The sequence below is a fragment of the Cyrtonyx montezumae genome, unplaced genomic scaffold (genome assembly GCF_038088225.1).
Source record: "Cyrtonyx montezumae isolate F1298 unplaced genomic scaffold, pur_monq_1.0 scaffold_18, whole genome shotgun sequence".
Lineage (NCBI taxonomy): Eukaryota > Metazoa > Chordata > Aves > Galliformes > Odontophoridae > Cyrtonyx > Cyrtonyx montezumae.
Genome location: NW_027071914.1, coordinates 2,660,176 through 2,686,120, shown reverse-complemented (window position 1 = coordinate 2,686,120; position 25,945 = coordinate 2,660,176).

Here is a 25,945-nt window from a genome sequence, read left to right as displayed (position 1 = left end):
TATTTATTTGCTATCTAGGCATCTCATGAGCCTGTCAATACACTGCCACTAGGTACCATTAAGAGGAAGATGTGCCAATAAACCTGTCGTGTTACAGGGAGGCACAGTGAAAGAAGCCCAGAATTTTTTGTGCGTAAACTCTTGGGATGGAAATAACAAGCCTGGCAGAGTTTTCAAAAGGAGATGGAAACTGGATTCCTATCCCAACAGGATTTTGTCAAATAGGTACTTTCAAAAATCCCATCAGACACTCAATTTTAATGTTAAATGCCTGAGCACAGTCCAAAGACTGTCCCATCTGTTTCTATGAAATCTGCACAAAAGTCTGTAGTGGATCAGGTTCTAATAAAATGCTTAATATACACCATCAGAATGAAGCCCTGTTGAGTGAACAGCCTTACAAGCCTACAATTTGGACTGATTCTCCACTCTATTTATAATCTTCATGCAGAAGAGATGAGTAGGAAAAGCTTTGTTTAGGGGCACACAAGTCTCATAATCAGCCCTATTTCTGCTCAGTTGTACTGTCTGTACCCATTGCTTGCCTACAGTCTTTACAGTCTAAGCAAAATGGTCCATGCTGAAATATTTTCCCTTCCTCGTTTTAACTAATGGACCCCTTGCTCTCACATTAGCAAGCGATGTTAATTTGGGGAGGGGATTAATTTTCATGCTATCTTTCTTAAACACCTCACTTACATACTCTCCAGACCTTTCTCTTTCCAAACTAAACAATTCTCACTTTTGCACTCTATCCTCAGATGTAAACCCCACCCAGCCTTCTAACCATCTCATGACATGCTTTTGGTGGACTTCCAAACCAAAGAGGTTTCCAAACTGAACCTCCAAAATGCTTGAGGTTTCCCCATCTCTGTTTAGTACTTTCCAAGAGCACACTCCCATTGATTCTGGAGGCAGCCTTGAATCAAAACTAACCATAATGCAGTCAGGAACAAGTCTGGCTACTTTTTAATGAGGAAATGTGCTCTTGGGAAGTATCGTGCAGTGATGGGCAAACCTCAAACACATTGGTGGTTCTGCTCATAAACCTCTTTGATCTAGAAGTCTCACCCAATGGCAAAAAATTGATGACCATGCATGGATAGCAGCGTGCCAGCCATGACAGGAGAGAGCTATTATCATGGTGTGCAGGCAGTGCAGTTCCAGCTAAGCATCCAGGCCGCTGATTGGAGCAGTAGTATGTTTTAATAAGGAAAAAATAATAATAAAATAAAAGAAAAAATATCCCTAAAGTATGCAATTCAAGTTAACAATCATCCCTCCCCATCCCATAAACTCCCACTGCAGTCATATCTAGTAGAGCCAGTTCTAATGTTGCTTTCAAATTTGCAGCTGCAGAGAGTCCTGGCCAAGCCAGGTCCAAATAATAATGCAGCTTTTAGTGCTCATTGTTCCTCAGTGACAGAACGACCAAGCTCTGTGTGATGCACCACCCCTTTTGTTGTCACTCGAAACTAAAGGACTCAAGCTCTAGAAGTGCAAATTTTACTATTTGTGTGTGTCACAGTTCTGCTGGGACAAGCCCATCTGCAACACATAAATTATAGCCTCAGGTTCAGGACTAATTTTTTAATACAAACTGCAGAGCCTCATGTCTTCTACATCAAAGATCTGCAGTGTGAGATAAGTGGTAACCAATGCTGGACAAACAAAAAACTCAAGGTAAGATACAGAAAACAAAATGAGGAACACTTTGGTACATGCCTGTCCATCTGTCTGGCTCTTCTCACACTCCTGCACCTGAAGACAGCCATGAATTTCCTTCCTGATGTTTTTTATTGTGCTACAAAGAACTGCAAACTTTAGGATATTGCCCATCTCTCAGTCGTTTGTAATACTGGACAACACCAGGCTCTGCTGACTGGTTTTCCCCAGTCTTGTCTCCTTTTTTTACACCTCAGTCCCCGGACAAAATTATGCATTAGATGCATTTACCTGGGCGTTTCACTGCATTGTCAAATCAATGTTGAAAGGCTTGTAATTAAAACAACCATTTTTTTCTTAAGAAGTCCAAGAAAACAAAGCATTGCAGTTCCACTGTTATGGACTGTGCAGTAGAAGAGCAACAGCATTAGAAGAAGTCAAAGTAGGGTCAAGTACCTGCACTCCAGGAAGGAGGGGAAGAGAGTTAGTCCTAAAGCTGTTAGAATGATTCCAGGCAAGTGTGAGCACCGGTACTATTGTGACGTCCAACTGAGTAATATCTTAGTTCCAATTTTAACATTAAGAAGGACTTTTTGTTTGGCCTGGCTTGGCCAGAGAGCCATTGGCAGTTGCTTATGGCTCAAATGCTAATACATCAGGAATTCAGGTTGGCATCCTTCATCTCATCACACCAACGAGGATGTGTTGTTTCTCAGCAACTCTCACTTCCCTTCTGCCTCTGAAAGCCATTGTCCGGGGGTCTCGCGGGTCATGGGCTAAGTTCCTGTGCTCTGTTGGCTCTTGAAACTTCAGACTGTCTTTTCATCCCTGTTAGATAGCTAGAGCAGGCAGTAACAAAACAGAAGTAACTGTATGTTACAGTTTTACCCTGGTTAGCTGGAGTAACCTTAAGTCAGTATCTGAAGTTGCCATGAGGATTTTGCTCTTGAAAGGCCTGGTGAGGATAGGAAGCTATACCTTCTGTTTTCAGACTTTTTAGTAGCTAGGAAGATTTCCAGAGGCAACAGCCACTTATCTGCCCCAGATAAAATGTTCACAGTACTTCTATGGGAGAGCTCAGATAAACATCTCTAAACATGACCCAACCTTTTGATCACCAATGTTCAGATAAGATAACCCCAAGTACATTAGTGAGATGAGACTGAATCAGCCTTGAAATTAGAGATAAAAAAGACTGACCTAATTTCTCCACTCTTATCTCTTCTCCCCTCCTCCTGCCCAAGTGTTAATCAAGTTATATAGTCTAATGTTTCCCAGCACTTTAATGTGTTTGCTTTAAACAAAATGAACTCTTAAGAGGATCCACAGTCCTCCAGATCTTTCTGATTGCATCTGTGTTGCGCTGTGTGCTTCCTCATCCCTTTTGAGGCTTTCATATATTTTAGCTCCTTCACACTTCCTTGTGTCATCACTTAACCAAATTCTCCAAGACATCCTTTCTTTTTAAAAATCCCCCTCCCATTTTTATATTTATTTTTGTTTCTTTCTCATTTGACTATTTTTAAGTCTATTTAATCCCTGCCAACTCATTCATATCTTCCATCCAATTGGGATACACACAGCTGAACACAATACCCCAAGTTACGTGATGCCATTGCCATCTTAGAAAAAACACATTTATTTAATATCTGATTTTCTGTCTCCCCATTACTTACAGGTCATGTCCAATAATACTGTTTCCCAAATCTCTGTCTGATTGAGTACTTGCATTTTCCTTTAGACGTATTAGCTACATTTTTCTACACTGAATCATGTTTGTTTTCTTCTTATTATGGTACTAATCTCTTGAGGCTTCTTTTGAACAAGTGGATGGAAAGAGCTTTTTTTCCTTTATTATTGCACAAGAGGGTTTTATGTCTGTGGATGTGTCATAACAAAATGGTTTTGGTACCAGCAAACCTTATTCCCCTTGTTATTAAACCATAACACACTTCAGGACAACTTAGTCATTGTGGAATAACACTGTCTTATGAACACCACGTATACCTAGCAGTAAGAGAAAGTAGGCTAGAGATAGACAGAGAGGAACGACTTACAAGCTGAGTGAAAAATTAACATCAACTATTTGTGATGAGTTAAAGGAAAAAAAAAATCAATAACAGCTACATTTTTATGTTAATCAAAAATTTGCTGCTGTCATCCCACGTCTTAGAACTGAAGGACAGCAAAAGTATGTTTTTAATTGTATACAACTACAATGGAATTTGATCTGTACAGAAGCTGCTCTCTCTTTTTGACTCATGTGCAGTTAGTATATTTACTGTGTAAAGGTGGGATTTGAAGGATTTACTGTGCGTCATGGACCATTTTGGAAAGCTGTTTCTTCACACTCAGAGCTGGCCTTTCTTCAAGGCCGCTCTGTCCTCTTGCCATTTAAAATCACTGCTTGCCAGACAGAGCTGGTAGCAATGGAACTGGTGCGTTTCTCTTGAGGATAGTAGAGCAGCTCTCATGCACACAGCCAATCTCCAGTTTTCCCACAATTGTCTAAAAGTCAAAATTCTGTCTATTTGAAGGTAGACACGTGTCTCAAATATATGTAGATATACAACATGACACATATATGAAGATATTTATATATGTATATAAAATGAGCTTTGACCTTTTTGAAATACATCTTAAGTTTCTGTAGTGGCTGGTCTACTGTACATTCCAGAGTAGACCTGTCAAAAAAAAAGAACTTCTTTGACCCTGACAGCGTAACTTTCAGGTTTGATTTGAATATAAACTGCTGTACAAAAAGCTCAAATTGACAGGCTCACTGAATGGAGGAGAAAGTTCCCTACAGCTTATTTACAGCACGGGAGGTTATACTCTTGGAGCTTATTGCAAATCCAGTACCATCTGACAAAGCTGAAAGATAAGATGTGGCTGGATGACAGTTCACATGTGAAAAAACATCTTGGTGGTGAGTTAGCCCAGAAACATTATGTCTCTTTAATTCAAGAGCTCTGGTGGGATGCTTAACTCAAGTAAAACCAACACAGTTCAGCTGAAAAGCTGACAGCATTCTGCTTTATACCACTCGGTATGTTGATACCTATAAATTTACGTGATCTTGTAGCAACTGCATGTTATTTATGCACTATCTGAATGTAGATACAGAACCTGATAAAGCAGGTTCTGTAAAGAGGCTTATGTGGGGAAGAAACTTAAAAAAAAAAATAGAACACTTTGGAAATACACCACAATACTTACAGCTCTGGGCAAAGAATAGTGTGGGAGTTAGTTGGGGAAGAAGGGGGTTGGCACTCTGAGCGAGGAGAGCTCAGTGCCACCGCTGTCAGCCTGGCAAAATCTAGGCTAATTTCCCCAACCCAGATGGCTGAGGAGCATGGAAGTAGTAGAATAGAAATAAAAGAATAGAAAAGCAAGTAAGAAGTAAGAGTAGGAGGAATTAACTCATCCCAGGGAAGTTGAAGTTAATCAGGAGCAAACACTGAAGTCAATAAATAGAGGGAGGAAATAAAGAACAGAAGAAAGATTCTCACTTAAACGTTTATAGCAACAAGTTCTAGAAGAACTCTCTTGAGTTTGCATCCCATGGAAACAAAACCATCAATAATACAATCCTGGAAAAGCATCCCCACTCCAAGCCTTGAACATTATGGATCCAGGAAATATTAAATCCATCTGCTGTGGAGAAAATGTTTTATCAACAACAATAACAAAAAAAAAAACCCATTTGATTTATTCTCTAGACATTGGGCTCAGACTCAGTCACTAAGCTGTGCTATCTAATGTGGTTAGACAACTTCTAGGGAACTAACCTCTTGTTGCTGTTACTCATAGTATTTGCTTTTCCCCTATTGCCTTACTCATCTGATTCCTCCCTTCTTATTATAACCCTGGGTGAGCTGATAGGTCATAATTTATACTATGGGCTGAGACTTTTATGCTTTTGTTGGTAACTTGAGCCAAGGAAGTGAGTTATTCTTGCCTTTGCCTTGTTTCTCTGTCTCATTCTTTCTCTGTCTGGGAGCTTACCTAGACCTTGAACATACTAACTCTATAGTACTGCTCATGAGGAAAGAGGCTAATTAGCTGTCTGTGACTGTCTTTGGATGAGTTTGTTGTTCTGTTTTTTCTTTTCTGGATACCATTTAGTAGAAGCCTACGTTGATAGAGTACATTTAGTCCCAAAGCATTCTTCAAACCATGGATTTATCCACCTAAGTCATTTTAACTAATTCTAAGATATAGGCATAATTGGAGAAAAGCACAGAGTAGGCAGTAACACATGTAATGCTAGTAACCAAATTGCATGAAGATGTCAAAATCACCATCTGGCAGACAGAAGGCAGTACATTCACATGGAGCAAAAAAACATCCACTACCCCACCCCATTTCATTTCAAAAGAACCTCACATACTGAGCGTTCTTAAAAAAGAGCTTCCAAAGACAGTGACCCCAGGGAGTACCCATCTCACCTAAGGATGTTCGTATTGTTTCAGTTTTTCCACACAAACATAATTTAATACATTCTCTACATCTGCCACCATCAGGATTTCAGTGTGTTCATGACCTATGGCAGAGTCAGACCTGGTTGGTTCTTGCGTAGGCACCATCAAAGGAAAAGTGTAAGGGTTCAGTGAGGTAGCAGTAAGGAACAACCAGATGGTCAGTTGGGGCATATTACATTTCTTCCCAGGAAAAGTTAAAACATTTAGCTCACCTGTCCCCTTTTCAATAACCATAAGCCTCAGAACAAACCAACCAAAACCCTCTCCCAATCCAGAGGAGGGAAACATTATGAGAGAGTTTGAATAGGCCCCAGCAATAAGGATAAATACAAAGCTACCCGATTAAAATACACTTTACCTGCTTCAAAAATGCCCTTATGATCTTCTGAATTGGAGCAGTAATTCTCAAGGTGCTGTCTGATGGCTGCCATGGCCTTGCCAAGGGTGGTTCCATGTTGGTGGTGAGAGAAGTGATTATTGTATCTGCAGTCAGCTAGACACTGCAGCGGGGAAATCTGGGAGATGAAAGGCACCATATAAATATACAATATTATTACTGCTATTACTATTATTTCACTGGCCTTTTGCCTCAACTTCTGGTTGAGTGAGAGAATATGAGTACTCCTGAACGTCCCCAACCCTACATTTAGTCAAGCCTTGTCTTTAGCACTGCAGACCTCCAGACATAATTTTTCCCATCATCGCAGTTCTCAGAGCCACAGACCACGTTTCTTTACTTGGTATTAACTTCAAAGTATTTTTCCTTTTAAAATACAAGTCAATGTTATTTGTTAAATGACTGTTTTGAACTTGAATCCAATATTTTTTAGTTAAAAAAAAAAAATTTTGTTTTGTTTTGTTTTTTTTTTATCTGGAAGGAATCCAAACTATCCACGGCTTTTATAACCCAGCTTCCTTATGAGTCAGGACATTTATTGCCAAAAAAATATTATCTTAACTTTATTCCTACTATATAGCAGTGACATCTAGTGGCTTTCATTAGCGTCATGATGAGCAAGGGAGAGACACAGCTGGCATGACTGGCAGAATGAAAGATTCAGGGAAGTTATTCTGCCATCGTGGAGTCAGTGGAATCGAGGTGTGCTCTTCTAAGATGTACCTAATATTAAAAAATTCTAATAGCATAATGAAATTAAACTGTCAAGAGCCAAGCTAAAATATTGCATTGTTCACAGCAGAGAGCTCCTTCCTTCACCACAGAAGAAACAGTGTTCTCTTATTTCCAAACCAAAGCTCAGTGCAAGGTAATTAATTACCGCATAACCTAAATGTCACGGGCACAGCCCAGCTCCTTTGGAAAAAATGGGCTGTGCTTCATTTTTCCATAAAGCAACATCATGTCTTAAACATTTATTGCAAAGACAAAGCTCCTTCTCAGGCCTTCAGCCACGATTCATTTGCATGCCGACAATTTTATACTCAGAAGCATCAAACATTTAAGTTTCAGTCTCCTTGTACAAGAACTGATGCGGTGCAGTGGCATTCAGAGGCTCCTGGAGTAATACTGGCTCAAGAGTTTGGTAAAGCGTAGCATTTGTATTGATGGCATGAAAGTCTATCATTAGCTTTGTAGATGAAGAGTTCTTTTTGTTTTTTTTAAATTGTGGAATAACATTAATATTACACCAATCTCTCTTTCTTTCTCACAGTAATATTGCCTGCAAAATTCAGTTGGCACAAAATTTGTCAGATTTTCTTTCAAGGCACATAGATTTTGATTATGATGTTTGAAAAACAATATTCACCTGGCGCTGGGGCTTCTTCTGATTTCAAATTCTACCATAGATTTTATACACATCTTCCTGTTCCTTCAGCATGGAAAGTCCTTTATCACTACACTGAATTATCCATGTAAAGAAAATCATTTAATAACAGCAAAAAAAATTAAAATGCTGTAACTGAGAAACAGCCAGCAATAACTGCTCTGTTTAGTGGTGGACTTGCTCTTGCTACATACAGAAAAGGAGAAAAAAGGTTGGAAACCTTAATTTTGCACACTACCCTGTGCTGGCAGCAGTTTAGGTAAACCACAGGTTCGTTCCATAGCGGACAGAACCCTTGTATTAGCATTGCTGGGAAAGCCTGTGTTATGCAACTGCTGTGTTATGGCTCTGCACGTGTGTGCCTGGGTTTGTGTGTGTACACATGTGTTTTATTATGAAAGGATTTACTCTCCCGTGTGCAGCAGTGACAGCATTCAGGAGGAAGTCATGGCTGGGAAATGTCTAACATAATATTTGCATTGAGTCTGCAGTTTGCATCGGTGCCAGAGCTGTCGCTCTGCTCCCCCTCCTCAGGATTACTCGGGGGGTTGTAACACTAAATGTCACGATCCTCTTTGAAGTTTAGACTTCAGAACTGAGACGTTTTTTTCCACGCTGGCAGTTCAGTTGCAGCCTTCTTCCACGGATGCCAGGCCAAGGGAGCAAACTGCCAGCTCCACATCTGCCTGAAGCACCTTCAGACTCTCAACCAACCACTTCCACCGGGGATCCGTCGCAGAGCTCACCTGCTGCTTGGCTGCAGCATCACGCTCCTGGAGTCCCACCGAGGTCAGACCTGGGGGTGTTCTCCAGTGCTTCCCAGCAAACCCTGCTGGGGGTGCACAGCCCTGAGCCCACAGCTGATGCCCACAGGGCAGCATTCCCCGCTGCTGGAAAGCGGTGAGCCAGAGCAGCATCCTGAGGGGAACTTCAAATGCTGCAGCAGGTCTGGGAGAAATATTTATACACCTGCATTTTCACATATGCTCTACTTTCCCACTTTATAAATACACGGGATCCAGTTGAACGCTTGGCCTAACAGAGCCAAGCATGCCCTCTTCTGTTTGATGAACCAGCTGTTTTTCTGGCCTGTTCGGACAAACGTATTTGTGTGTGTTGGTTTTGCAGTTCATTGGGAAAAAGACATAAAAGACAGTTCATGTGTGCATTTTTGTTATGTATATAAGTACCAGGTAGAAAATTCCCTTCAGTCCATTTACTTGTTTCCTTTGCATTTTGAAAGGAAGCAGTGTGTAAAACACTTCAGAAGGCACAAAGGGTGGAACATTAATGCTTTTCAACAAACAAATGCAAAGTCCACTCGTGTAGGTGAGATACCAGAGTAGGTCAGGTTAGAAATCACCATAAGCTACAATATCACGCAGTGTCAGTCCACACACAGGACTGATCTAGCCTGGGCAGCGGGCTCCTCCTCACAGTCATTCCTTTGGTTTTGGCTTCCACATCTGCATTCCATGAATGGACTGACGCTGGCATTAAAGATACACAGTGGGATTTTCGAGGATCCAAGATAGCCCCAGGTGGCACTAAAATGAGCGTTTTATGGATTGCTTTGGCTATCTCCTCCCACACAGGTAAACGAGGCATAAACCTACCCACTTACCTCTGCTCACGGGCAGACAACAAATGCAAGCTTGTGAACCTCCCCTCATGGAGCCTTGTCAGGAGCTAACACAACATGACAATCTCTACCAGCTCATAAAATTATAATGGGATGTCAAGGAATTTATTGCCAAGTCTGAAAAAGAAAATCATTTCAATATCCTAGTATGCGCTCACCCCAGCCTTACAACCTGCCGAGAACTGGGTTTTAAATTGCTGCACTAGCCAATCCCTGCCAACTTTGACTTCTTTTGGAGGCATTGTTTTTTTATTCAGCTATAACTAAGCTGCATCATGAGCTTTTTTAAGGAAGATGTGTATCTGGAACAGTGCATGGAAAACCTCAGGTTAATGCTCTTGACAGTTTGTCCAGGCAGTAAAAGGTGGTTGCATGTAACACCACAAAAGTTGTGCAATCCCCCATGTAAGGAACTTCTGCTCACACAAATCACAAAAATTAGGCAAAGGATAGGATGTGATTCCTGGAGGAGTCTAATTTCACCCTGCTAATTTTATTTATTATTTAATTCTTTGTGTAAGGGCTGCATTTATAATTTAGTATTTTGTTCTATTTGCCTTTGGGGCCAAACTGAAGAAGATGAGGTAATATAAAATGATCCATCTAGATAAATGTTCACATTTCACAGACATTTAAAATAGTCAGGGTATATTTTCACAGCTATCTCCCACTTCCATTCATTAGGAATATCATTATGTTTTGTGCAGCAAATGAATTTTTGAAGATCTTATTTTCTGTGCATGACCTTATTTCATGATTTCACAGCCAAGCCAAAAGGGAGAAGACAAGTTAACAAAGAAAGCCCATGTCCTGAAAGAAAGACTGTTCTTGAAAATGTCAGCTATAACAATGGCAGTGGATATGTATAAACCAACATGTTAAAGCACTGGAGAAGACAAGCCAAAACGATATCAGTAAGTTATAAGATTTCTGTTTCATTTTGAAGCAAAATAATATTTTCTTCTTCTTTAGGAATTTTTCACAATGTTTCATTTCCATGCACGACCTCAAAGCTCATATCTGAATGCTCCCAAGGGGGAATGTTAGAGGGACAGAACACTTGTCTAAGTCACCTGCATTCACGTGCTCTTTACAATTGCTTCGCTAGGGATAAGAGAGATATGCCCCATCAATTTAAATGCTGGCAAATCTTTGCAAGTATGATAAGCAAATACTGACTTTTTCACTGTCAAAAAGACAATCGTAGTTGGATTGGCACCAAAAGTAAGTGAGGAGAACAACCTACTAAATCAATAGCTGAGCTAGGTGGCTGAATATGTGAGAGAGAAGTGATTTCCAAGCTGCATGCCAAGCTCGTGTTCTCTGTGGTGGGGCCCCATTTTGCGTTGGGGAAGTCGGGACACTGAATCGCAGTATCATGGGATTATTTGGGCAGAGAATTGACTGCTGTTGGCTGGAGGTACTGAAAGACAGCGCTGATCTTGCTGTAGCTCTGAAAATAGATCTGCACCTGTTATTAGTGTCAGTGTTGCCATTAAAATCCCATCCAAGGGCGTAAATAACTTGCAAACGAGAAATTTTCAAAATAGACACCACTCCTCTTCCCAAATCTTTCTAGTTACTCAAAAGTCAAGACAGAGTATTCCAAGAAAGAAGGAAACATAAGATAAAACAATTAAGAATGGTGTAACAAAAGTGTGCAACAAACTACTCCACGTTTAAAACGTGATCAAAGGTCAACGTATTGACTGGGACATACCTGAAGAAATACAAGGCCAATTTAATGTGCCAACTTCTTTCTTCCTGCTCTTCTTCACTCTTGCATGTTGCTTCCAGGCTTGGCAAAGCAAAGCCCATCTCTCACTGCTTTCCACTTGCTATTGTACCTGCTATCTGGATCACTCTTGCAGTTGAATGTGGCTTTTGTTCTGTGTCTGGCAATGTAAGAAAGTAATATAAGTTACTGTAACAACAAAAAAAAATTAGTCATTTCAAAAATCTTTACTCTGGGGTGTGATGTGAGCTGCTTGAAATTCAGTAGCTGGATTGTGAAGTAGTTGTGCTACACCTCCCATTAATCTTCAAACACAGTGATTTCAAGAGAGCATATTAAGTTTTTCAAAATATTTTCCCATGAAATTACAGTGGGGACAAAATAACCCACACACAACCATACGTGGAGGCAGAGGACATTTACATACAAAAAAAGTGGAAGGATACGCACTTGGAAGAGGTGGTCACTATTTATAAGCAACAGGTTCAGTGATGCAGCTAAGAGAGTGTAATGAACAGGTACGTACGTAATAAAAACTGATTATACAGGGAATATGGATCCGAAGAGAGCAGTAGCAACTTCAGCTGTAAATGTCCTTCCTAGGTGTCCTCAGTCATAGGCTTGAGGTCACATTATCACATCTTTTAAATCAGCAGTTTCCATATTGTACACATAAGTAACACAGTTCCCACTACTCCCTATCTAGTGCCCAGATTTCCTATTTGAGAAGATAACCTTCTTTCCCAAGCTCATCCAAAGCAGGGCATGCACCAGCCTGTGAGTAAGAGATTAAGACATACAGAGGGTCTTAGCTGAGATTTCTCATGCTGTCAGCCCATGTAACAACATATATATTTCCTAATCAACTTGGACACCAGCTGAGCAAATAGGACACCCATCCATTTCAATAAGTTCTTCCACACAAAATACTGATTTTCCCTAAAAAAGGAGTATAATCTGTCACTGCAGTAAATGAGAAGAAGCATGGCAAGCATATTTGGATTGTGTCACATGGGACAAGTTAAAAGCTCAGCAATGGGATCAGGAGTTGCCAAAATGTCATAGAGGTAGTGGAAGAAGTGAAAGCCTTGCCAGCTCTCTCATGAATGTGTTGGCTCTAGCATTTATATGCTGGATGCCTTCATGTGGCAACTTGAATTTCCTCAATTCACTCCTCTTGTTTCAGTGATTTGGTCATGGAATGAAAAAGCAAAACGCAACAAAAGCACCCAATGTATGTGATTAATCACTCACTCCACGTAACTCACAGCAAACAGCCAAAAGCTGCTCATGGCAAGCAGTTCACCAACACTGCAAGCTGAGGTATATTTATATGGAGTGTTCAGTCTATTAGAAATAGGTATTTGCAGGAAATCCACCAACAGGAAAATACATATATATGCTACTTATTACTGGTATCTTTGTCAATTCAGTTATTTACCTAATCCAGCAGAAGGTACAAACCATGATGGCCTCCCAGGAGAACCAGCTGGACACAAGGAGCACATAACACCTGCTAAGGCACTCAAACCTGTTTACATGCAGGATTCAGCAATAACAAGCACGGCACACTTCTCAAAAATTTTGCTTAAACTGCACGTATTTTCAAAAGAACGTGGCACCAGATATACAGTAACCTGAAAATCTGTTCATCCAACTTGGCCCATATGTGAGGGCTAAATCCTGTAGGAACTAACCACGCAAAGGCAACACCTGGCTTCAGGCTCACTGTGGTCTCAGAGTGGTCATCAGATGCAGGAGAAAAATACAACCTTGAGGGCAAAAGATCTTACCCAAGATCATGTGTAGCAATGCCTTGTTCTGCAGTCCTGCTTTCTGAGTGGGCTTCCCTCCCAGTACACCCCAAGTGGCAAACAGCCTGAAACAGATGGATCCGCACCAGCACATATACAGCTGTAAATAGATCATATATAATGTGTTTCATTTTGCATTCCCAGCTTGCCAACAGATATTAGGCCATGTGTCTGGTCGTGAGAGAGAGAACTTAAGCCCTGCAATAATAGCTACAAAATTTTTCTTCATTTACGGCTGTGGGAGAAGGGCCCCTAAGTGAGATGAAGGCCCTGTTGTGGCTGAATGTAATGATTCATGTGAAGTCTTGAGCAAGTGATGAGTATCCAAACCGAACCAGAACCCACATCTCCAAAGAGGGGAGGCTGCCCACCGGCCCGTGCTCACTCTTGCTTCCTGGATACTCTGCTGCTACTCCGGTTCTTCCTCATGAGTTAAAAATGTACTCTCTCTGATTGTCACCTGCTCTTAGCACTGTTCCTCAAGAAGTCGAGCTGCTTTAACATTTGTTATCCAAATACAGTATCTGTGGCAAATTAGCTGCACACTTGGAAAGAATCACAGCAAATGAGCAATCAACACCAACAATTAAAAATAGTACTGGCCCATTTTTGTTGTACTTGTTAAATGGTATACACTGTTGAAACAAATGGCTCAAAGCAGCACGGGGCATTTTGTCTACAATTCACGTCCTGAGGTTGTGTTAAATCTCCTCACATCTAAAACACAACACTTCTAGTGCCAAAGGGGTTACATTTTTCCCCAGAATCTAGGCAAAGTACAACGTGTGAATCTTCAGAAGGAACAGTATAGGAGAGGCAAACCCAATACAAGCAAGAAGTTCACATTCAAGGATGCAAAATTGCAGATACTCATGTTTTGGGATTACATGCATTCTAGCAAGTATACTGAGAGGAGCACTCAAGGATATCTAGTCAGTTTTCTTGCCCAGTAACAGGATTATGAGTTTCTTTACAGAAATAATTCTCCATCTGTTCTGGATTGCCTATCTGCTCACCAACATCTCCCAAAGTTAATAGAAAAACATGAAAAAAGCTGATCAAGCACAAGGCCTTTTGAGGAAGGAATGTGAGCAAGGACATGCTTGTGCAAAACAGCATTATCACACTAGCTGCAATGTGCAAATAAGCTCAGGCATCTGATAAACCTGTCCCTGAAGCAATCTGCCTGCAGTAAACCAGATCCCGTAGATGTGGCTTTGAAGGAAAAGTGAATTCATTCTTCAGCATTGCTATTTGCCTTGCTGGTCATGCAGGGCTAATTTTTGTTTTGCTCTTGCCCTGAATATATAATTTTTCTGAATTCTGCTCCAGATTTCTTTCCCAACCCTTTCGAGACAACCAGCGCAGGCATTTATGCTTTTCTGTTCTCAGAAATGTGATCTTTATCAAAGCAAAGTCTGACCACCCTTGCCTTTCGTGCTAGGATAGCTCTCTCAAGACATCAGAGGCAGTAGGCACACGGCAGCAATAAGGATGCTACTGAATGAAAAGGAGACATTTTTGCAAAGCAAACAATGCAAACACGTGCCCCCAAACCGTGCCTTTATTACATTTCCAAGTATGACCTGCAATCAGAGCCACAGGGAAGTGAGGACCAGACATTTTCACTGAGCAAGAGATTCAAACTGCAGCTCAGGGCCTTGTACACACTTTTTCTCCCCAAACAAATAAACACACATATCTCAGTGTCAGGATCCAACCTCTCACTTTGCTTAACTACACGCTTGCCTAAAAAAAATCCCACAGGAACACAACTACTTCCATACCAACCTTTTTTTCCAAGCCCTGCTTGTAATTAAACTCCCTAGCACACAATCATCACCTTCTAAGGTCCTTTCTCAGCCCCCTAGTCCAGCAGCTGTCCCCATGAGTTTGGCAAATGGATGTAATAGTGAAGTTACTGCTTCACTTGGCAGCTGCCCGCTGCTGACCCTTGCTCTCTGAGTTGGTCCATGGCTCTTGCCATGGAAGAATGCTAAGCAGTGCATTGCCTCATCTACTCCACTTCTCTCCCCAGCCCTTGCAGTTTGTTCATCCTCAGCATTATTAGAAATGTTAACATACCTTACTGGGTGTTCAGGAAGCACGTCTGTGCATCAGCACTGCCATCCTCACAGTGCCCGCCCGGGCTCTCCTTGGCCAATATCCATTTGTGCTTGGGCATTTCATTCATGAATTTGCAAACTTTTATCAGTTTTTGACACCAGCATCACGACGAGACAAAACTAAATAGATATGACACAGAAATACACATAGGGTGCATCGGCTGTGATACAGATGCACAGCTGAAACACCCATCAACTCCAGCCTGAGATGACTGCATCCAAAGGAAAGCCATGCTGTAGAGTCATGAAACCACAGAATCACTCAGATTGGAAAAGACCTTCAAGATCACCAAGTCCAACCCCAACCTAACCATACTACCCTCACTCCAACAACCCACTGCTAAGTCATGTCCCTGAGCACCATCTAGATTTTAAACACATTCAGGGATGGTGACTCGACCACCTCTCTGGGAAGCCTGCTGCAGTGCTTAACAACCCTTTCTGTAAAGTGTTTCTTTATATTCAACCTGAACCTTCTCTGGCACAACTTCAGGCCATTTCCCCTCGTCCTGTCGCTGTCACCAGTGAGAAGAGACCAACCTGGCTCTCACTGCAATCACCTTTCAGATATTTGAAGAGGGCAATAATGTCTCCCCTCAGCCTCCTCTTCCCCAGACCACACAGCCCCAGTTCCTTCAGTAGATAGGGGGCAGAGGGGTTAAAGCACGATCGAGACACAGACTTAAACAAAATGTAAACTACTCTTCTCCTCCACACCACAGTTCCTCAGCACTGATCAGGGATAATACTTCCTTTTACCCATCTTATTTGCCTCTCATCTTTTAGAAAAAAGACCTTGTCATTCAGATGCACACACTTTTTAACTGGATTTCTACAGCATATGTTCCTTTGTCCAGATATCACAAATCAATTCTTCCCAAGGTAAAATATTTGAGTCCACAGCTTTTCTCAGACCAGAAAACCCAAGCTAAAAGGCTGGAATGCAGCTCACCATCTGAAGCCATGTAAACCAACACGTCAAGACAGCAGGAAGTCTTGGGAGGGTGGTAAAATTAAATTTTTCCCAAGCAAAACATTTTCATTAATTTGATAACCAGCAGCATTTTATTTTGACATTAGCTGAGATTCCAATCTAGATAATGGGACATGGCAGCTTTCAGCTGAAAGCTGAGGGAGGATTTTATACATACATATATAACAACATTCAAATAGTTTGGAAGCATTTGCTCCCTTTCTGACGGAGAGTTTCACCTATAAGCAGCACACGCGGGGATGTGTTTTAAAAAATATTTCCATATGCTAAAGGAATGCAAATGGCTGCCAAAGAAAGTGGCTGTTACAGCAGCAGGCTGGGGCTGCTTTTAAAGGAAAAACTGCTGCAGAAGCGAGGTATCCACAGAGGTGCACTAAAGCAACACTAACTGCAGTGACCTTGAGATGACCTAGACCTCCTCATATTACAAAAATGAAAGGGGAGTTAGAAAATCTGAGGCCAATTAGACGCTTTTTTTTTTTTTTTCCTGGAGACATGATGAAATTTCCTGAAACAAAAACTTTAGCAAATTCTATAAAATACTTCTAGCTTTGGTGGAAAAATAAATTATTGCCTTTTTATCTCCTCATTCCTGAGGCACAGAACTGGCCCACTTCTGTTTGTGCAGATGGATTGGAGGGAAAACACCCAGAGAAGGGCCAAGTGGTGAGATTCTTGGCACGAGCAATTAAGTGTGAAGTTATTCTCAGGGCTGCCTATTTGTTATTGCAGCAGGAATCATTAAGATTATATGGAAAGATATTGTCTGGGAAAAAGTGTGAAGTAAGGATTATGTGTCCTGAAACGCAATTAGCGAGCAAAGCATTGTCTGGGATCTCTCTGGACCAGCAATTCAGGTGGCTACCAGGACACTCAGCTTCACTTGTGAAGCATGTTCATTGACCAGGCCTGGAAGCAGGAGCCAGCTTTGCTCTGAAGATAGGAGGTTGTCTCTTCACTGCCCTGCACTGCTTCGTGTTCCCTTTTATCAGCACGTTGGCCAGTAAAATGCAGCTTCTGGGCACTGTGGTTCACGGGGCATCGCTCCTACCACGCGCAGGCAGGAGCTGATAGAGAATTCAGTGTTCAACAGCCAGGCAGAGGTGGGTGATAGCTCAGCCTCCTGTTGATCAAGTCCCACGCTTAGTGAAGGCTCGTGGTTCTGGACTGCCTTTTCCTACACAGGACACCTGAGAAGCAGCCAGGGATGCTTCCAGGGAGCGGCACGACTTTGCCTGGCCTGCATAGGATGCTGCCCACAGTTTCTTGGAAGCATAGGATGCTGCCCACAGTTTCTTGGAACATCAAGGCAATGGCCATGTTTTTGGGAGACCTACCTCACAGGAGGACCATGCCCTTGGCTCACAGCTGAAGCAGCTCAACTGTGCAGAGCTATCTCCTCCCCAGGGCTGCAGATGGGCAGGGCCAGGAGTGCTGGTTCAACACCACAAAGCCCAGAACACAAGCTCTGATGCAGAGTTCAGGGTCAGTGCTGAAGTTCTTCACTGCCATATCAGTCACTGCTGTCCTGCTGCCCCCAGTCCTGCTGATACCACCAACACAGTGTGGCTTTCTCCACCTAGGCACGACAGGTCATTTCTTTGTGATGAAAAAAATCAACCCCCCAACAGCACGGAGCAAATGAGACTTACAGCTTTGCGGGCTGCAAGTCCACAAGGGCTGTGACCAGAGGGGCTGCAAAGAGAGATGGGAACACTCTTTTTTTAATGGGTTTCATGCCAAGAGGCACCAGGGTGGGGTAGGGAGCACGAATGGGCCTTTCCAGATGTTAGTCAGACCACGCATCAAGGCCTGCCAGCCCATTTATGCCTGCACCCCTCCGCAAAAGTGAGGGTCCATATAAAAAGCCAATGATTTTCTATCCTGCACAATGGGAAGTAGAGGTTTGGGGCAACACCATGCTGGCTACTGCCCTGCCTCTCTCCTCCTCGCTCAGCTCAGTAGGGAAATGTGTGTATTTCAATCCAAATGCTGGTGGTTTGGATTTTTCCTTTCTCAGCTCGAGTCTCGTGGCATTTGCTGCAAACTGTCAAGGGTTTGCATGTTCGCCAGGAGCATGTGCCGAAACAGAGGAATGCCTACAAGCACTGGGGAGGAGTCAGCAGGATGCCTTTACCCAGCACTTGCCAAACCAGTCTGGGGGGTTTGGAGTCAATGATGTGTGTGTTTAATACTCCCAGCAAGTGCCTTTTCTCAATCAAACCCCCCACATCACCTCTAAGGAGCCACTGAAACGCAGACAAACCTCCTGCAGGGAGAAGACACATGCAAAACTAATCAGAGATGTCATAGCTAGATAGGAAAGACTTGCAAGGTCATTGGGATCATCTGCTGGCAAGAAACTTCATCATGCTGACACCACGAGTTCCACAGGCAGCATCTCTTGGACACAACTGGATTCCCCTCCCACGAAGGCTGCTTCAGGTTCATAGCAGTGACCAGACAGCAGGAAAACAGTACTGGGAGGGAGAGGGGTCAAGCTCCAAACCTTTGCAAATGCAGCTGTAACTAAATACTCCCTCATGCAAAGCAGTATTAGCTAACTATCCAAGAGGAGACAAAAAGCAGTCCTGACTAATGCCTACATGGATACATCCAAATACGTTTTGCAGAGATGCATAAAACCCGTTGAAAATTCTGTGGCATCTCTCCTTGGTTCAGTTGCAATGTTTCCTCGTTGAATTACTGTTTGGAGTATTTTTAAAAAGAAAGCCCAAGGATTACCAGTTTTCAGCTGCTGCAAGTAGCTTGTACGGGGGCTGTACTGAGTATTTGCTGATAGTGGGAACACTGAGCAAAACTAAGGGAGCTCAGACAACCGAATCAAGAGATACCTGGATTGCAGCAGGTCCTTCATCCTGTCATGATACTCAGATTCAACGCTGACTAGTTATTCTAAGAGGATGTTAGCTAGAAAGTTTGGTATTTGCTGCTGATCTACATCATCTCATGTTCGGAACTGCAGCCTCTTATCAGTGACACCATAAACGAAAAATGAGTGCTGATGGCAATAAAAACTGGAAAGCAAGCATTTCTATGCTGCCTTTCAGAGCAGTAGTTTCTCCTGGTTTGTAAGTTGTTAACAACTGACTTGCATCCTGTTTCAGTAACAAAGAGCATAACACAAATGTTTTTAAGGTATCCAAGAAAAAGCTGGAGCTTGGAGAAGCCAATGAGTGCTGCAAGTCCATCCCTCTGCAGGGCAGCAGCAAGAGGCTGCAGGTACACAGGGTCCAACGCAGCACAGGGCAGCAATAAAAGCTGCCACTGACAAAAAGCACAGCAGTTCCCTCAGCAGGCTGAGCCTGGACCACAAGAAAACCTCATCAAGACGTGAAAGAGCGACGCAATTTGAGCATTCCCAAGGGGTGAGTCAGCTTGGGTTTTAAACTGCACTGATGATTGCAGCCTGTTTCATCAGCACTGTAGGCAGCGGAGCTTTTGTCTGGCACATGCAGCTTTTCCTCCATACTTCTTCCAGTGAGCAGTGCATACAAGGCAGGGCTGCATTGCTGCAGACAGGATCCAGCCTGGCACCTTTAGGGGAAGCACTAATGGAGATGAGGAGAAGAGGATCTTTCCCACTTTTCGTTTTGGTTTTTTTTTTGTCTTTCATCTACGCCCATCTGTTAAGTGAAGCTGAGCTCCCCATGTCACTCAGAAAAGGCAGAACTCAGTCCTGTGATGTGCTTTGCACATGAACCACGAGGCTCCCGTGGAAAAACTCTCAGGATGAGGCTATCAGGACTGGGCTCCAAGGCACAGCATCAGGAGCTGCACAAAGCCACTGCTTCCTCTGATTCCAGGATTTCCTTCCAGGTGGAAGATTTGAATTTGGAAACCTCTTTCCAGCTGGTAGCAGAGGAAGGCCTGGGCAGCACCACTGGAGCATCTTCCCATGGATTCAGGTACAACGGGGCCCAGATCAACATCACACAGCATATGACAAGCCTTACCTGGAGGAGGCAAAAACATCCCAGCAGCATGTCTCGGGAATCCTGACAGGGAGTAACTGCTGAGGGATTCACTCTTCTGAGAGCTATAGATGGAGGGAAGCCTCATGGCTGCCTGTCGCAGCATGACCCGAAGAGTCTGCATAACAAAACGAACAGTTATGTGAGACTCCTTAAACAGACTGCTCTGCTTGTGCTCTAGCCCTTTTCTTTTTTCTTTAAAATTTAAAGCATGGACACACTCATCCCTCAAAACCATTCCCATTTGCAAGTTCTAATACACTGGCACAAAGGAAAGCTCAGATTCCCAAATGACAGCAGCCGCATCTTGCCACTGCAAGCTTGGGAAAGACAGCTGCCTGCCACACTGGAGACCTGCAGGCCTCCCACTGCTGCTCAGAACCTCCCAGAATGCTGAGCCTAAGGAATTCCCACTGGAGACCTTGGCCTGGGACCCTTCCCCTACATTAGATCTGTAGATGAGTGCAGGGCACTTGGCTGAGAGCAGTACTGGAGCAGCACCTCAAATCCCACGGCTATGTACTTGCTTTCCACAGATGCCCTAGAGAAGTTCCCAGTCATCAAATGAGATCCAAGAATTCAAGGCAGAAGTGTAAAGATATTCGAACAGAAAGAGGGTCAATCTCATGGCAGGAGAAGAGATAACTCTAAGAAATGCATAGTGCAGGACAGCAGCTTAAGTAGTGAAACCAACACAACCCTGCAAAGACATCAGTACTTCAAGAGCTTGAACTTCTTCCTGTCTCTCTCCAAGGCATTTGTGCTACTGCCATCAGCACAGGTAAAGCACTGGGGAGCCAACCCTGCCACTGCTAGCACCCCCACAGGGGTGCCACATCTCGTGCCCATCCGTGACACCTCTGTCCTTGAAAATACAGAGATCCCCAGCACCTCCTGCCTTACTAGGTTGCACAGATGGACGCTGATGGCTCTGCCACTCAGGGACACCAAGTTAACCTGCAAGGCTGTAGTAGGCACCAAATTTCCACCCTGCTGCTCCCCCACGTCCAGAGAGAACAGGCTGCAAAGCTGAGGCATGCTGCTCATGTGCTGCTGTTGGGAGAGGTGCCATCAGCTCCACTGGAGGCTCTGCATCAGGACAGAAGCTTTGCTGGAGAGACGCAACGTGTCCTGATGGGCACCTCGTGGTCTCCTCCTACCAAAAGAGCCTTCCCAGCCAAGAGGGCTCAATCTGGCAAAGCTCAGTCCCCAGTCCCCAGCTCTCCTGCTCCTCCAGCATAGAAGTGCCAGCCGGTCTCAGGGGAAGATATACAGAAAAAAGTACTCTTTTCTTCCAAGCGTGTGTTTGGAAATTAAAGATGAAACCTTCAAAGGATTCCTTCAAAGGAAAAAGGAGGAAAAGAAAATAGCAGATTTTAGACTGTGGAAAGAGAGTAGTCAGGAGATACAAACGCATCTCCCTTTATTTGCACTGAGCTGTGCCAAGGAAAAGATGAAATCGCAATTCTTTAAATTAAGACAAGCAGAGCTGTTTCTACTTCAGTCCAAGACCTGTCTGCAGATATTAAAAAAAAAAGAAAGGGCCACCCAGGAGGGGCTGACTTAGCAGAGCGGCCTGCAGGAGGGCTGGGTGCAGCTCACGGAGCCTGGCAGCTCCGTGCTCCTGGATGAAGGCAAAGTCCTTCCTGCACAGCAGCTGCACACCTGGAGGATCCACAAACACAGTGGGGACATCTCATGGCTTGTTCTCTGCAACCAGAGGGGGAACATCCCTCAGGAGCGGGCACTCCTATCTATGTTCTTCCCCCTGCTGGCATGCACAGCCTCTGCTATTCGTGGAGCCCTTCCAGTGACCACCGAGAATAAGTCTCTAAAAATATCCACCCCTCTCACTTCTCCAGAAGGGAAGATTGTAGTTTCCTGCCTTCCTGAAGGCTTTTGACTTGTGGAAGCAACAGCTCTGCATTGCAGCTGAGCAGGGGGAGCAGCAGCTGCAGAGGAGAAACCCACAGTACCAAAAAGAGGAAGAAAAAGAGGCAGGAAATCTGCCACTCGCTGTGCACACAGGGAAAGAAGCTACCAGGGCAGGGTGAGAGGACCCAAGGCACAACTGATGGCCTGAGGCAGCTGTGAGAAGCACCCACATTTGGAAGCCAGCTCAAATCATGGGGACATCAAAGCCTTTGGTGGACCGTAGCAATGCAGAGCAGACATCAAAGCTCCCAGTCCCTCAGCACTGTGTGCAAGCACTCAGAATCAGCCTTCATGTTCCACCCCCAGGCCCAACTTGGCAGCACCCACTGCCTCATCCACGAAAGGCTTGTGGTAAATGGTTTAGATCGCAGAAGTTCTGTTTTGTGGGCCTGGTATACAGCGACCACTTGCTGCCACCTCCTCCTCAGCACTGCCACACTGCTGCCCTGAGCTACTCACCATCTTTGTAGCATCTCAGTGACCATTTCTATCTGATGCCCAGATCAATTCCTACAGCTTCTCTCGAATGATCTGCACAAATAACAGATCTGAGATTCCTTTCTAGGAGCTGGGCCAAGTTGAGCTGCAACTTTCAGATGCCAGCTCTCAGTGCATCCCCCAGCTGTGATGCTTGCTGAGATTTCAGCACCAAATCCTCTTGCCCTGCAGTAGATACCTGGCATTACCCATTCTTTATTTATCATCTATAATACTCCTCTCTACGATTAAGACTAGAGCCTCCAACACTTCTCATAGGGGCATAAGCCCATTTCTGCACCATAGGAAAAGCCTCTCAAATTGTATGAGGAATTGGTATGCAGAACTAGCACCAGGAGCAGGCTGGGAGCCACAGTTCAGGTTGCATCCCCCAGGGGAATGATGCTCAGTGTTCTTACACTGTGCTAGCAGCAATACTCGGCCCTGCAGCAAAGAAAGTACAGGTCTCTGCTGCCCTCTGATACAATCCCGCATCAGCCCCACGCAGGGCAGGGAGGGAAACATCCTGGCACCAAAAGAAACCATTTTTGAGGGTCCTGGAGAGGACCTGGTCAGGAAGCTCCTCGGCAGCACTTCCACCAGCCAGCAGGTGCTGGGTCTGACCAAGGGACTGCCCTGCCTGCAGCACAGCCCTGGCCATGCTGTGCAGATGGTTTGCTATGCTGAGCTTCCATTGCCACAAATGAGGTGATAGGAAACCTTAAAAATCCTCAGGTTGGGTTGTCCTACTCAAACAGCAGGGAGAACCTGAGCACCCGTACCCAGCTCCTGCCCTGCTCTCCCTAAGCCCAGGGCCAGCTAGGGACCCTCTCCTTTCCAGTTCTCCATAAAGCACTGCCTGTGCACCTGGGCAGTTACCTTGACCCCACACAAACAGGTTGACTCTGAAAGTTGCAGCCCTCCATCAGGAGCGTGGACTTAAACCAGCAAACCCAAGAATGTGAGAGCTCAAAAAGAGCAACCAGGGAGACTAAGAGCCATAAAAACCTGCCTGGGAAGCGCAGTGCACCTGCACTGAGGGGAGCTCACCTCTGCACACTGAAGGCAGTCTGCTCCATGCTGACCCCAGTCATTTTGCTCGGGTCAGTTCCAGCCTCAGGAGCTAGCAGGCTCATCCCTGCTCCCTGAAAAAGTAGAGGGATAACATCTGCTCATTCTTTGGACACAGGAAGGTTTTGTAATGCTTCCTGCACGCGTGTTTGCACAATTTGCTGTAAAGATTTGGAAAGAGAGGCCAAAAAAAAAAAAAAACAAACATTCCAGATGCTTCCTTGATTCAGTCCACCAGATTGACATTTCAAAAGTGGTTATTTGTAACAGGGCGAGCGTTTCAAGGGTCACCTCCCGGCTGATAATCAGCTCCTGCTCTGTTAGGAAGTGGCTCCTAGCTCCAGACAGCAAAGAGGTTTGGTGCCTGCCCAGCACACGCTGCAGGGCAGTGTTGGGCAGCCTCCACCACTGAGCCAACACCTGAAACTCATTAGCTGTAATTGCTGCCATCCCTGGTAGGGGCTGACCCACAGCAGGAGATCTGGCACGATCAGGTTCTACAGAAATACAACCAGGGTTGTGCAGGACAGGAAAGCAAGGTGTTCCCCTGCATCCAGGCACTCTGCACATGCTGTTCCCCTCCACTTACTCTATCTTCACAAGTTTTCCCACCGGGCAACCACCACCCTCCCAAAGCCCAGGCCGTCCTGCTCACACGCCCCACTTGGATTTCTGCATCTCACAGCTGCTCAGAGACAGAAAAAACAAAACCAAAACGCTTCTGGACATGGTGAGCAGCAGAGGTGAATGAGGAGCAGACATCTGGAGAGCAGAAACACGCTGCAGCAGAGGAGAGCCAGCAGCTCCAAGCACAAAAGTTGGGCCTGGAGCACTCAGCTCTATCCCTGCCGAGGAGAAAGCTGTGGGCAGTAACACCAAGCCCCAGCACTCAGCCCAGCCACGCTCACCTCGCTGCTCACTCTCCCACTGTGCCATGCCAGCAGGTTTGCACTGCCTGAGCACACCTGTGCCCAAGGAAAGCACATACCAACAGAGCTCTAATAGGAGCCCTTCTCCAGGCACTAAGTTTGCAGTGAAGCTGTTATCTCAGTGCTGATGTGCTGAAAAAGCCAAGAGTAACCGTCCGGCATACCCTGACAGGCAACAGCAGCTACTTGTAGCAGCAGCACAGTACTAACTCATTCCAGTGACAGATGGGATCCTAAGAGCCTCAGACAAGCAGCAGTCTGTGAGAAAGCACAGCAGCACAGCCCAGCAAAGCCCATCTTTAGATGTGCACTTCAAAAACTGACCACAAATGGCTCGCATGAGACCTGCTGAGCACTCTGCCCCTCCGATCCTCTTTTCAGACTATGCTCAGAGCTGTGCTGAATCACACGCACACCACTGCTGCTCCAGAGAAACGTACAGCACCAGTCAGGGTAGTGGCACAGCTCCCCAGCTTGCAAGGATAAAAACACAGCTGCCCCACACATTCAGGGCACTGAAGGACACGATGCACACACCCGCTGCCTCAATTTAAGCACAAAGCCTTTCCCACCACCACATAACAAGCAGTTTGGGCTAGCAGCAGCTCCCCTGCCCCTCAGAGAGCACACAGCAAAACCATGCACTGCTGTAACACAGTACAACAACGAGAATGGTGACGAACAGCTCTGCTGTCAATTTAACAGCCACAGCTGTGGCAAACTGACAACACTCAACAGCCCACCCTTAACCACGGGCAGACTGGCCCTGCTTTGCCCGGTGCTCACAGGACAGCTGATGGCAGTGAAACACCCCCAAGCTTTGGTAAGGATTGAGAGCCAAAGGAGGACCCCAAACCACACAAGGGTGACGGTGAGCACCCAGCAGAGGCACCTCCAGTGCTCCCAGTATGAGGTCTCCCAGTGGGAATAACCAGATGAGTGCTCCGAGTATAAAGGCAAGGACAAGCAAAGCCCACCCAGCTACGATGGATTATTAAATCTGACCTGGCACTTTATACTCCATGTATCTGCAGATGCATCCCAGAGCTTTCTTAAGGCTTATTTGGGGAATGACACTCAGCAAGACATTCACAATGGCTTTAAATACTTCCACAGTGCACTGCTAGCCCTGAGGTTTTCCTCTCCCTGAAGTACAGCCAGCCATGTCAGAAGAGCAAAAGTTGCATACATCACACACTTAGAATACCAAATTTGCTAATGCTTTGCCAGAACCCCCTGCACTCTCAGCACAGTGGTTGCAGTACCTTGACCTATGTTCCAGGTTAATGCAGAG